At 46.3% G+C, this 13,830-nt stretch overlaps 1 long non-coding RNA gene across 1 annotated transcript; it reads left to right on the forward strand.

The window, feature by feature from the left end:
* The first annotated feature begins 6,276 nt into the window (after nucleotides 1-6,276).
* Nucleotides 6,277-7,586, forward strand: LOC148504023 (uncharacterized). The gene is made up of 2 exons (XR_015869926.1): nucleotides 6,277-6,517; nucleotides 7,398-7,586. It is a non-coding gene; the product is annotated as an uncharacterized LOC148504023 (long non-coding RNA).
* Nucleotides 7,587-13,830: the final 6,244 nt, after the last annotated feature.

The raw sequence follows: 13,830 nt of genomic DNA on the forward strand, positions 1-13,830 counted from the left end.
TACTGCTTGCACTAGCATCAGGGAAGGTCACTCTCAGACAGGGTCAATCTTTGCTTGGTTTGTTGAACTTTGCAAGGTTATCCCTATGGGGAGGGTCTTCTGTCGCAAGCTACAGCGTGCTTTAGGAACTTTGCGTTTACCTCGTCATTTCCTGCATTTGTCCGCAGAGCACAAACTTGATCTCGCAGTTTGGGACGTTTTCCTGTCAGGGTTCAGTGGGGTGCGTATTTGGCCGTCGGTTCTGCAAATGAACAGTAGCCTGCAGCTCTTCACAGACGCTGTGGGTTCCTCGGGTTTTGGGGCCTTCTTGGATGGATCTTGGTGCTTCGCCACATGGCCAGAGGAGTGGGTAAGGTTGGGACTAGGGGTGTGCACCGGCCACTTTTCGTGTTTTGTGTTTTGGTTTTGGATCTGGATCTTTCTTCGTGTTTTGGATCTGGATTGGTTTTGCCAAAACCACCCTTCCGTGTTTTGGGTTCTGGGTTTTGTGTTTTGGATCTGTATTTTTTTTTTAAAAAAAGCATAAAAACAGCTAAAATCACAGAATTTGTGTGTTTTTCTGCTCCTATGCTATTATTAACCTCAATAACCTTAATTTCCACTCATTTCCAGTCTATTCTGAACACCTCACACCTCACAATAATGTTTTTATATCCAAAAGGTTGCACCGAGGTAGCTGGATGACTATGCTAAGAGATACGAGTGGGTGGCACAAACACGTGGTCCATTTAGGAGTGACACTGCAGTGGCAGACAGGATGGCAGTTTGAAAAACTAGGCCCCAAACAGTACATAATGCAAAGAAAAAAAAGAGGTGCAAGATGGAATTGTCCTTGGGCCCTCCCACCCACCCTTATGTTGTATAAACAGGACATGCACACTTTAACAAATCAAACATTTCAGCGCCAGGGTCTGCCACAAGACTGTGGCTGAAATGATTGGTTCGTTTGGGCCCCCACAAAACAAGCTGGCAAATAATCTGTCCCTGCACAAACTGGCTCTACAGAGGCAAGATGTCGTCCTCATCCACCGATTCCTCACCCTCTTCAGTGTTGTGTACATCCTCATCCTCACAGAGTATTAATTCGTCCCCGCTGGAATCCACAACCACAGGTCCCTCTGTACGTTCAGGAGGCTGGTCTCCCTGGAAGAGTTGATAATTCATTTTATGAACATCATCTTCTCCACATTTTGTGGAAGCAACCTCCTACGCCTTTCGCTGACAAGGTTCCCGGCTGCACTAAACACTCTTTCGGAGTACACACTGGAGGGGGGGCAACTCAGGTAAAATAGAGCCAGTTTGTACAGGGACCTCCAAATTGCTTCTTTTTCCTGCCAGTACAGGTACGGACTGTCTGACATGCCTACTTGGATGTTGTCACCGATGTAATCCTTTAACAGACAGACGCACGCTTGTCGCTGCTGCTTTAAGGATGCAGGTGCGGCTACAGCCCACACATTTCACAAAGACAGAAAAAAAAAGAAGAATATTTTTATTGTTTGTGGAGCACACTTTGAGGGTTACACCACCCTTTAACAGACAGACGCACGCTTGTCGCTGCTGCTTTGAGGATGCAAGTGCGGCTACAGCCCACACAATTCACAAAGACAGAAAAAAAAGAAGAATTTTTTTATTGTTTGTAGAGCGCACTTTGAGGGTTACACCACCCTTTAACAGACAGACGCACGCTTGTCACTGCTGCTTTAAGAATGCAGGTGCGGCTACAGCCCACACAATTCACAAAGACAGAAAAAAAAAGAAGAATATTTTTATTGTTTGTAGAGCACACTTTGAGGGTGTCACCACCCTTTAACAGACAGACGCACGCTTGTCGCTGCTGCTTTGAGGATGCAGGTGGAATCTAGACGGGATTTGGAACTGGGGACACACTACCTCCATCAATTGTCTAAATCCCACTGCACTAATGGCGGATACCGGACGCACGTCTAACACCAACATAGCAGTCAAGGCCTCAGTTATACGTTTTGCTTCAGGATGACTGCTGTCATACTTCATCCTCATCGCTAGGGACTGTTGGAGGGTCAGTTGTTTAGTAAAAGTAGTGGTGTTCCTACTTCCTCTCTGGGATGATGAACAACCCCCAGCAGCAGCAACAGCACTAGGAGGAAGTGGTTCTTGATCTTTCCCTATTTTATTTTTATCGGAGAAAGTTTGGTCCTCCATTTATGTTATATTGATATATACGTGCGGCTAAGGCGCACACAAACACAGAAAATATTTTTGCTGGAGAGTAGTGCACTTTGTGGGTTACACCACCCTTTAAGAAATGAGCCAGCCGGCTCTTTACTTATGGGACACAGGCGCACGCTTGGCCCTGCTCCTTTGTTGATGTACGTGTGGCTACTGCGCACCCAATTCACAAACACAGAAAAAAATTTTTTTATTTGGTTTGGAGTGTACTTTGGGGGTTACAGCACCCTTTAACGGTCAAGCCAGCCGGCCCTTTACTTATGACACAGGCGCACGCTTGGCACTACTTTGTTGATGCACGTGCGGCTACTGCGCACACAATTCACAAACACAGAAAATATTTTTTTATTTGGTTTGGACTGGAGTGTACTTTGGGGGTTACAGCACTCTTTAACGGTCAAGCCAGCCGGCCCTTTACTTATGACACAGGCGCACGTTTGGCACTACTTTGTTGCTGCACGTGCGGCTACTGCGCACACAATTCACAAACACAGAAAATATTTTTTTATTTGGTTTGGACTGGGGTGTACTTTGGGGGTTACAGCACCCTTTAACGGTCAAAACAGCCGGCCCTTTACTTATGACACAGGCGCATGCTTGGCACTACTTTGTTGATGCACGTGCGGCTACTGCGCACACAATTCACAAACACAGAAAAAATATTATTTTTTTAGCACTTGGGGGAGCACCCCTGATGGACAGAGCACCCCCTGGACAACACTACAGCACCCCTTTAGGACTGGGACACTGCACAGGACTTTGGAGTGGACACAGCCCCTATGGAGAACTGACTGCACAACACAGTCCAGCCAGCCCCTATGGACTTTGAAGTAGTGGACACAGCCACTATTAACAACAGCAGCACAACACAGCCAGCCCCTATGGACTTTGAAGTAGTGGACACAGCCCCTATGGACAACAGCAGCACAGCACAGCACAACACTACTCTGCACTACACTACACAGCCCAGCCAGCCCTAACTCCCACCCTCCCTCTTCACTGTCCACTGCCGAGTTATATAGGATCCAAAACCCGCGAGACCCGGAAGGCGAGATGATGACATTTTGCCTCGATTTCAGATCCGAGTCAGGCGGGAAAAGTCGAGCCTGACTCGGATCGGCATCGGATCGGGGGGGCTCGGGGGGGTTCGGATTTCAGAAATCCGAACCCGCTCACCCCTAGTTGGGACTGACCTCAAACCTACTTTTCCTGGAACTCTTTCCCATCATTGTATCACTTGAACTCTGGGGTTGGCGCTTGCGCGACCAGTCAGTGGTGTTCTGGTGCGATAATTTGGGGGTTGTACAGGCCATCAACAACCAAAGATCCTCGTGCCTCCCGGTGCTGCGACTGCTAGCTTATATGGTGCTGCGCGCGTTGCAACTGAATATTAGCTTTACTGCTAGGCACGTCCCTGGGGTTGACAACGCTATTGCTGACGCACTGTCTAGGCAAGATTGGGTGAGGTTCAGGGCTTTGGCTCCCACAGCAGCTTTAAGAGGTGAATCATGTCCATCTCATTGTTGGCAGATTATCAAGCCGGCATGGAAGATCTCGCACGTCGGTCCGTGGCCCCTCGGACCTTGACTGCGTATCAGGCCTCGTGGCACCAATGGGAATGCTTCTTGCAGAGTCGGAGATCAGCAGGTATTTCCAAGCGTGCACTCATGATAGAATTTGTGTGGAGTCTGTTTGGTGAAGGCAGGTCGCGGGCTTATGTAGCCCAGAGGCTGGCCGGCATTTCCTTCTTCTTGCAACTGGCAGGAAAGAGGGATGTCACTAAGGGTTTTTTGATACAAAAGGCTCTTAGAGGCTGGTCGCGCGCACGCCCGGCGTCGGATGATCGTCGGCGCCCCATTGGTCCGGACCTATTATTACGATTAATTGAGTGTTTGCCAGTCATATGTTCATCCCCTTTTGAAGCGTCACTTTTCCAGCTCGCTTTTGCGATGCCCCTCCCCCGCTGCTGCGATCTCACGTTGTCCTTCGTGGCTCCATGCTTTGCCGTATTCGACGGTTTAAAACTGATCAGCTGGGTAGGGGTCGATGGGTGTCCTTGCAATCCTCTCCGATGGAGGGTATTTGTCTGTTACACCTGGCGTCCCAATATATCATTCACCGCCCTGCGCTTGAAGGGGCTTGGCTCATGCATTTAGATGGTTCCCCTCTAACTAAATTTCAGTTTCGGTCGTTTTTTTATCGTTGCATACGGCACATCGGGCTTTCCACATCGGAGTTCGGTACTCATTCCTTTCGGATTGGCGCAGCGACTTTTGCAGCTTCTTCAGGTTCTTCTCCTCAGGAGATCCAGGCCCTGGGACGGTGGAAGTCCGACGCTTTCAGAAGATATGTCCGTGTGGAGTCTTGATGTACTTTGTTTCAGGCTTGAGTGCTTCGGCCAACTCGTCACCTTTTAGGTGGGGGTCTTGGGGGATTTTGCCCTGTTTTTTGCCCTGCTTTGGACAATGATTGGTTATCTACATAATAAAAATTATGAATATGATAGTCATAAAATAAAAAGATCCAGCAGGTTCTTTGTAGGTTTTTACCTCGGGTCAAGCCTTCCTTCCCCCTCTTCCCACCCCACCCACCATCTCCCTCTGCAATATTGTTAGTCACAGTATCTCATGTATTTTTCTGTGTATTGCAGGTGGCATCCAGGATTGTAAGCCCATTTGGTTTGTCGGTCATTCCTATATGTTTTGGGCGGGGCAGTCCCGCTTTGCAACAGATGCTTCTGTTTTCCCTTGTTGGGATAGAGTGAGGTGGTTAGGCCGCAGAGATATGCGTTGGGGATCGTTATTGCCCTGTCTACAGACGGCAGCAGAGAATTTCGGTTCTCCTTTAGTCTTGGTGATTCACCTGGGCGGGAATGATTTGTGCCAGCAGACGTCTCTCGAGTTGCGGCACGCTATTATACGAGATTTGGGTGTGTTGCTCAGTCTGTGGCCTGATTGTGTGATTGTGTGGTCCGACATTATTTCCTGGAGGTGTAGGTACAGTTATTGGGACTGGAAAAAGCCAGAAAGAGAGTGAATAGATGGGTGTCCGAGAGAGTTTTGCAAATGGGAGGTTTGGTGGTGCGTCACCCTCTAATTAGGGTACGAGATGCCCATCTTTTTCGTAGGGATGGGGTTCACCTCACGGAGGAGGGGCTATTTTTATTTCTTGAAGGTATAGGTTTAGTGTTAAGAGGTTTAGTTTGTTAGGTGGTATGGTGGCATACATGTTCCATTGGGAGCATGTGTGGCGGGAAAGAACGGCAGTCTATATAAAGCGTCCACCTTGCTGCAGTAATTGGCGGTGCACCCCCCTTCAATGCACTGGTTAGGCTGATTTTACCCTACTGGGGTCAGCGGCACCTCTCGTCGGAGTGGGCTAATAATAGTGCATTGGGATGGGGGCTGGATACCGTCCAACTTGCCAGAGAGGGATATCGGCCCTTGCAAGTTGTGATATCACTCTGATACTTGAATTGGGATAGTGGCCCTTTTCAGTGAGTGCATCACATCTTTGCTTAAGTCAAGTGGGACGTCAGATGACTTGCCGTTCTTTCTTATTCCACCATACTATTTTGTAAAAATAAATAAAGCTGACCATATGTTTTTATCGCATATACTTTGTCTGTCTCTTTATTTTATAGTTAAGTTGTTATAACATGTTTATGGTTGCACACATTATCTGCCGATAGGTAGTTTATCTCTGTTTATATATTTATAGGTAGTCAGGGAGATTGTTACTATTTCAGGGAGTCTCACTGACAATCATGGAGATTTGGTAAGTGTGCAAAATGGTAAGCACATGGGGAATACCAAGGGAGGGCAAACGGGAGAGACACTGGTAACACTTCAGAGCTCCGACAGTGGAGGTCAGGTATGTGGACCAACAGGAAGGAGAGGGTTACTGGGGAGAAAGTGACTATGATCCAGCTATGGCAACCATGCAGAAATACAGGACCAGGCAGCACTGGAGCTTAACAGAGACATATTAAATTACACCACATGATCAGGAGAGATCTGCAGTCACACAGCAAAGGGGAGCGGCATCTCACATCTACACCAGAAACAGTCAGCAGAGCCACCAGGATGAAGGACCCACCAGCAGTAGAAGGCACTTGACAGGCAGCACAGCAGCAGCGAGGGCAGTCAACTAGCTCCACAGCCACGCACACGGAACACCCAGGGAGCACAGAAACATACGCTGCACACCAGCGACTAAGCAGCAGCTGAATATCGTAGAAAGGGTGACAAGCGGACAGTTCCATTCAGGAACAAAAACGAATCACTGGAGAGGACAAGAAATGAAGGTAGGTTGTTCACAAAAGGAGAGTTTCACAGTCCCTCCCAGTTTAAAGATGGAGGAGGGTAGTCAGGCACGCCTGTATCTATGCAGGCTCAACTACAGTGCAGAGAAGAGTCTCCAGACCTAGGCCCCCATTTACTAACGAGTTTTATCACCAAAATAAGTGATAAATTTCACTGTGTGTGATAAATGGTGCTCCAGCCAATCAGCTCTAACAGAGCCGGAAGCTCTCCCCTTGACATCACTGGTGATGTCAGTGGGGCAGCCCACAAACGGTAGGCGTTCGCATGGGAATGCCTCAGTTTGTAAACCACCCGCCGCCACACCTACAAAACGGGGCGAGCTGTTGATCACCATCGACAGCCGCCCCTTTTGTAGTGAGCTCCGGAGCGAGAAAATTTCTCAGTGCGGCCGCTGCGTGCGCGCAGAGGCAAACATCAACCCGCTTGTGAGAGCTCAGGCGCCTGCGAGTGGGTATGAATGAGGCCCAAAATCCTACCTGATACATTAGTATTACAATCAGCAATGAGGGGTTATTCCTGCAAAAGAAAGAGTTGTAGTCTAGAGCCCGTGTAAAATGCGGACATGCTAGGTGCCCCGCCCACAGGAAGATTCTCTAGTATGGTTTCTTAACAAAGGTGCCTTTAGTGCCAAGTTTGCATACCAGTGTCCTACAATCAAAATTGTAGTGTCCTACAATCAAAATCAAAACGGTCAGTGGTTTGCTTACTGTTATGGCTTTGACATGTTTACATTGCCGAATGGATAGTGGGATAAATGGCACAATGTTATTGGCAGAAATGTTACGTGACAGTATTGATGTATTGTACATGGCTGGCGAACCATGCTCTGATTGTACTTTACTATCACTTCTATTTGTTTAGTACTCACCAGCAAGATCATCGTCATCATCATCATTTTGTGGATGTCGCCTTTTGGCAGGAACCTTCCTCCTCTGCGGTGCAGCTAAGGATTGAGATAGACATGATATGATACCATGGCCTTTATTTGAAAAAAGTTCAGGCACCTGAACCAGAATACGCATATATGTTATTGATAAACAGTGATCCTTATTTGTTGTTGGCTTTATCATTGCCAAAATTATGAATGCTTTATTTTGGATAAACACTGTACACATTTGCATGTATTCTGATCTCAAACAATTAAGATTACCTGTAAAATCTCATCAAAGGTGGAAGGCTTAGCCAAGAGAATAGTGGACAGCTATAATATTAGATATATTATAAGTAATTACCTTCTTGATTGAAGTGATGCTGGACTGCTTAGTATAATGGAGGTTCTTTAAGACAGAAAGGTACTAGACTAGCGAGTTTGATTGAAGAGGCTTCTGTCTGATGTTGTATTCCCTTTGGACTTGATAAAATAGTAGACCTCATATTGGATACTTTGAAGACACCCAAAGCAGGCCCAGCAGTAATGTAGTAAGTGACGTGAGCACAGTGTACGTAGTTTATGAAGCCCTCACCCACAACAAAAATTCAGGGGTGTAACTAGAGCTTTGCATTTACATTATGCCACACAGTGCCCCCAATTTACATTGGTGGGCACTTGCTTACTGTTATCCTCAACCTTAGGTGCTCTCTTCTTCCCTTGTCCTGCACGGCAAATCTTCTGCATGTGATCCAATGTGAGATGGCAGGATGATAGAAAGAGGCAGTATAGTGCATGCATTAGATCGTGACAGGTAGTTTGATGACTGTTTTGAATAAACTAGTTTTGTGACATGTCCCTTTCTGTATTCAATTAATTGTCACCTGTGCTTACTGCTCCATTCAGCACTGATGCCGTGTGAGATGGGTGCAGAGGAAGTGGGCCCTTTAAGCCTCTAAGCCCCAGAGGAAGCTGATGGAGTCCCTAGAAGCCGGCCAGGTCCTGCGTATGCGCACAAGTATATAATTGTTTAATTACAACAGAACCCCCGACCAGACAGGTAAGGAGCCGCCACTCTGGTACACAGGGGCGTCTTAAGAGAGGAGGGGGCCCGTGTGTGGCCCCCTCCTCTCTTCCCGGAGGCCGGCAGCCGACTGACGCAACTGGCCAGCCACCGGAGCATTAGTAGACTCCGGGCACTAGAAAGTGCCTGGAGTCTACTCCGCATGCGCAGAATGCCGGGAAAATGGCCGGGGCGCCCATTTTCCGGTGTTCTGAGCAGCGCTGACACCCGCCGTGGGACCACGGACAGGTAAGTTTAAAATAATATGGGTGCAGGGTGTGCGGGGTCCCCCTAGACCCGGGGGCCCGTGTGCCCCGTACACACTGCACCCATTATAGATACGCCACTGCTGGTACAAAGTATTGATATCTCCATACACACAAGAATTAACCAGTTACATTTGGGAATCACTTCTGGGGTTGCATAAAAAAGTTTTAAAATCTCTTAAAATAAAATCAATATACTATCAAATGAAAGCTCATTTTGCTTGGATAGATAGCAACATCACTAGGCCTTGGGTATGAATTATGCAGAGGCAAATGCAGGATTTCTAGAGGGGGTGTTTCCAAATGCCTGATTTTAGAGCGAGTGTGGTCAGTCCATGAAAAGGGCATATTTTCCATTTATCCAGCCTTAATATACATCATGTAAAGTGTATTGTGTGTCAATTCCGGCATATACAGGGCCAGCAATCACAATAAGCCATTAAATGCGGCAGTAGGGCCATCTTGTTTGAGCTGAGTGTTTTATTTAAGTTGTGTGGGCACCATTCCAGATCATGGGAGCAAGTCCGGGAGTCTGGGGGAGCAGCAGAAGAACCTAGCACTGCCCTGGACATATATGTAAATATTGGTCTCCTTACAAACTGGATAGTGTATTATTATACAGTATTAATAATTTACTCTATTGATGGCCTAAAGCAGTGGACCCCTAACAGTGCATGTTTTCCAGATCTCCTAGTTGGTGCACAGGTATATTTATTACAGGCTGGCACATGTTAAACGATCCACAGGTGGTGCTGATTATTTCACTTGTGATATTGCGAAGATCATGTAGCATTAGTAACATTCTGTTATATTATTATCTCTATTGTGGTCATGGTGTGGGCTGGAAAGGGGGGTTTCTAGGCAACCGGAAACCCCCCCTGCGTTTGCCTATGTTATGAGTGTTAAGCTTTGTGCTTCATGCAAAAGGCTTAACCTCACTTCCACTGCCGTGTGAATATAGCACCATCAGCCTTGTAATCATTCACTAAGGATGGACTAACAGGCTAAAGTAAATTACTGTCAGTAATGTAATATAGAGTGATAAGGGGACACAATGCTTCACTGGATGTCTTATGCAGAGACTTCATGAGGGAGCTGCAGCTAAAGATCAATCATAAGGGAATGAATGTACTGGATGTATATTACTTATCCAAGTGATGGCATGTGGGGATTACCCGGGACTATGATAGTATGCAGGGGGTACGTAGCTGGATGAGTTGTGAAGGTTGGGGAAGCATGTGATTCCAAAGATGCTTTGGGTAGTCACTTGGTTCAGTGATGACACTTAGATGGCACCTGACTCACTGGGAACTTGATAAATGAGAGCCATGGTCCACTGTACAACAACTGATTGCAAATGGTGAATCCAAATATTAGAAATAAAAGTCAGTGGATGCATGAGGACAGGGAAGTAGTTGGCTTCCTAGCCGGCGGGATGCCTGCGCCGCAATCCCGACACCAGTCAGAATCCCAGCACCAGCATTCCGATGGTAAGTATTGGTGTTAGGGGGAGGGTTAGGGTTAGGCACCAGGAGGGGGGGGCTAGGGTTAGGCTGTGGAGGGGGGAGGGAGGGGTAGGATTAGGGTACTTACCGGTCGCTGTCTGTATTTTAACCCATTCGGGATACCGGCGTCTGGATCATCAGCAGTGGGATCCTGAGCGCCGTCATCCCGTACCCAACCCTGTGGACATATTGGTAATGTAGAACTTAACAACTTGATAACTTTAAGACTGTAATTAAAATGAAACTAGTGAATTCCACAGATTGCAGGGAAAATATATTATTAGCTATATGTGTGGTGGGTATGGTTTTCCGGTGGATTTGCAACCCAGCAATTTACTAAGCCCAAAACCGCCACAAAACATAAGATTTTGGATAGAATATAATGTTGGTGCACTATCAATGTTTTATCAATGTTTTAGAATAGAAACCTCTGATTTATCAAGCGTCAGTCATAAAATCACCGAAAAACTGAAAAACTGACGGCAACTCAACCTAGAAAATTACTAGGCGTGATTGCTGAAAGAGTAAGTAAATTAATTGATTTTGACAGGCAGGACTAATTGACAGGAATATGATCAAGTTGGGCTATTAAACTATGGAGGATTATGTTGCTTCTCACCCGATAACTGGACTTTAGAAATATACAAACCCCCAAAAAAAACACCACAAAGAAGGGGCCTATTCATCATACCTTAAAATTTGATCGAGGTAATTAGGTTTAGAACTCGCATGGAGTTCACCTAAATACAGGTGGAATTCATCATTCCTCCTCCCCATAACTATCTATTCCGAAAAGCTGTAATTTTTGCGATGACAGCTTTTCATGAAATAGATACTTTTCCGTCTCTAATCTAACTTACCGCAGCTGGAATCTGTGCTGCGCATGCGCTGCTACATTCGTAAACCTAGCGCATGCGCAGCACTACTTACAGCTGCGGTAATTTTGTGTGCCCCCCAACCCCCCCTCCCTCCTCCCCCCCGCTCACCTCATCCCCGTCTCGCACTTACCTGCCCGCTCCGTCTTGCTGGTCTGACATTTGGTCTCCCAGCAGACCACAGTACAGTATAGAAAAAAAAAAGTTTTTTTTTTCTAAACTTTACTGTGTTCTGCTGGGAGAACACAGTTGTCCGAGCAACCACCGGAGCCAGAGGAGGGAACAGAGCGCCAGAGGGAGCTGCGGAGGACCTGTCCAGCTGGAAGCAGGTAAGTCTCACCTACTATTCGCCACCTCACACAGTGGCGGATAGTACCTCCATCAAATTCCGAAAGTACATTATTTTCGGAATTTGATGAATACCATAATTTTCATACCCCCATACTAATGTATGGGGAGTGTGGAAATTAACGCAGGGGGACTTAGCAAGGAGATATCAGTGATATCTCCTGTGCTAAGTGTGTTCATGAATACTAAAATAACGTTAATTAAGGAAAATGTCCTTAAAAACGTTATTTTAGTGTTGACGAATAGGCCCCAGAATGTTTCCAGACTACTCTCCTTCTGCATTGCTCCTTCACTTCTGTCTGAGCAGCTTGTTCGGTGCCATTGCACTGATATGGCCACAAATTTGAACTGTTTCTAAAAAGTTGCACAGGATAATTTTTCTTATGCTCACATAGGGCCATATTCAATTAGGCTGCAAAAAGCCATTATTGGCGAAACTTTTTTGCCGATGACGTCATTTTCACCGATTTCACTTATGCGAAAAGTAAATGTATCAGACCCTGCGATAAAGTATCACCTATGAAAAGGTGGCGAGAACAAGTGCAGAATTGGGGTTTTGGGGGTGCAGACTTACAAAAATCACCCTGCACCCTTTGGACAATCCCCCAAAGTTATTCTGTGTAAAAAATGTTTTAAAAAGTACCACAGGACATCCCAAAAAAGATACTTTCATTTTGGGGGTGAAAAAAAAAGAAGTCGGGGGACAAACTTTTAGACTAGCGAAATAGACTCGGGGGTGGGGGGATCCCCAAGTATGCCACAGGTGTTTTTTTGATTGCAGGTGCTTGCGGCAGGTGGATTTTTTACGATTTTTACAAGTTCACTTTAGCCACTTTAAAATATGCTGGCACCCACTTTCATGTACCCCAAATTTGATGGGACTAGTTATTTTCCAAATTTTTTTTTTAGCTAAATGCTATTCTTCACCACTGTCCCAAAGATGCTAAATAGCACCTATTGAGACCATTCAAAGACCTCAAATTCCTTTTGCAGGGCTATTCGGGGGTACCCATAATGAACCCCCATGTCAGAACATCTTTTGGGGAGTGTCAGGCTGATTTCCCCAAAAATGACAGGACTTTTCTCCTATCTCGTTTTCGCTGGGTCCCGTTTTTGCTGTTTTGGAATTGAATACGGGGATAAGCAGGGACGAGCGCAATAACTTTTCGACTGGAAAACCTCAGATGACGGCGAAAAGTCAGGCAACTCACTTTTTGCTCAAAATTGAATATGCCCCATAGTCTGCCAAATATTATTTCTCTTAGAATGAGGAGTAACTTTTATCTGGCTGCCTGAGAAGGGCGGGCATATAAGGGTGTGGTGACTATACTACAATCTCCCTACGGCAGAAGTAAATAGCAATGTTACTTATCTATACAATGGACACAAAATCAGTGGTCTGGTATAGAAGAAACTCCTTATTGTAAAGACGTCATCCTTCTTTGTGCACATTTCCTACCAATTCCATTAAAGCTATGTATAGAAGTAGACATTACCATTTTGAACAAGCATGCAACTGCTCCCTAATCATATTTCAGCAAACTCTGATACAGCGCTTATTATAACCAGTTCTGACAGGGTCATTTAAAGCACTACACTTTCCCAACTGTGATCAAAATAATAGTGAGCTGGGGGGTGGGATTGAGCTCCAAGATTAGGCGTGTCCCAGAAAGGTAGAGTGAGCCTGATTCACTACGGATCGCTATTGCGATCGCAGCTGTGAATATGCACGCAGACCTGCTGTGAAAATATGCTAATGTTTGCAATCGCAAAGCATAGAGACGCCCGCTACTGCTTTTGCACATCCGTAATACCTTGTAGTGCTGCTTATACATTAGGAACATCGAGTGACATTGGCTCCTCATGCACAATTACAACAGGTCTGACCTTACTCAGAAATTGCTAACCTTGTCGCATGCAGTGAGTAGTCAAGCTGCGTATGCCTGGCGCAGTGGCTAATTTATGCCGGCGCAGTGGCTAATTTATGCACGCCCATGCAACGGCGTTCAAACGGACAGGCACGCCTGCATTTCTCCTACCACTCCCTCGTCACCACCCCCGAATGCTGACGTCCCGTTCCTTGATCTGCGATGCCTTTGAATCTGTGTAGGTGATTGCAGTGCGATCACAATGCTAACTCACGCACGCTGTGGTGCATACGCATGCATAGTATGGTCCATCGGCCGATCTGCGTACTCTGTTGAAGTTACGTTCTTGGATAAATCAGCCCCAGTGTGCTGAAATTAAGAAGATCTCTGGATTTTCCTGCATTAAGATGTATGCCCCTCAGGTTGATTGGTCCCACCACATCCTTCTCTGTCTTTACACTCAGTGTAAGCTGCAAGTTTTTGAGCCCTGAAGGCGCTGCA

The sequence above is a fragment of the Taudactylus pleione genome, unplaced genomic scaffold, assembly GCF_031769625.1.
Source record: "Taudactylus pleione unplaced genomic scaffold, aTauple2 ptg000471l, whole genome shotgun sequence".
NCBI lineage: Eukaryota > Metazoa > Chordata > Amphibia > Anura > Myobatrachidae > Taudactylus > Taudactylus pleione.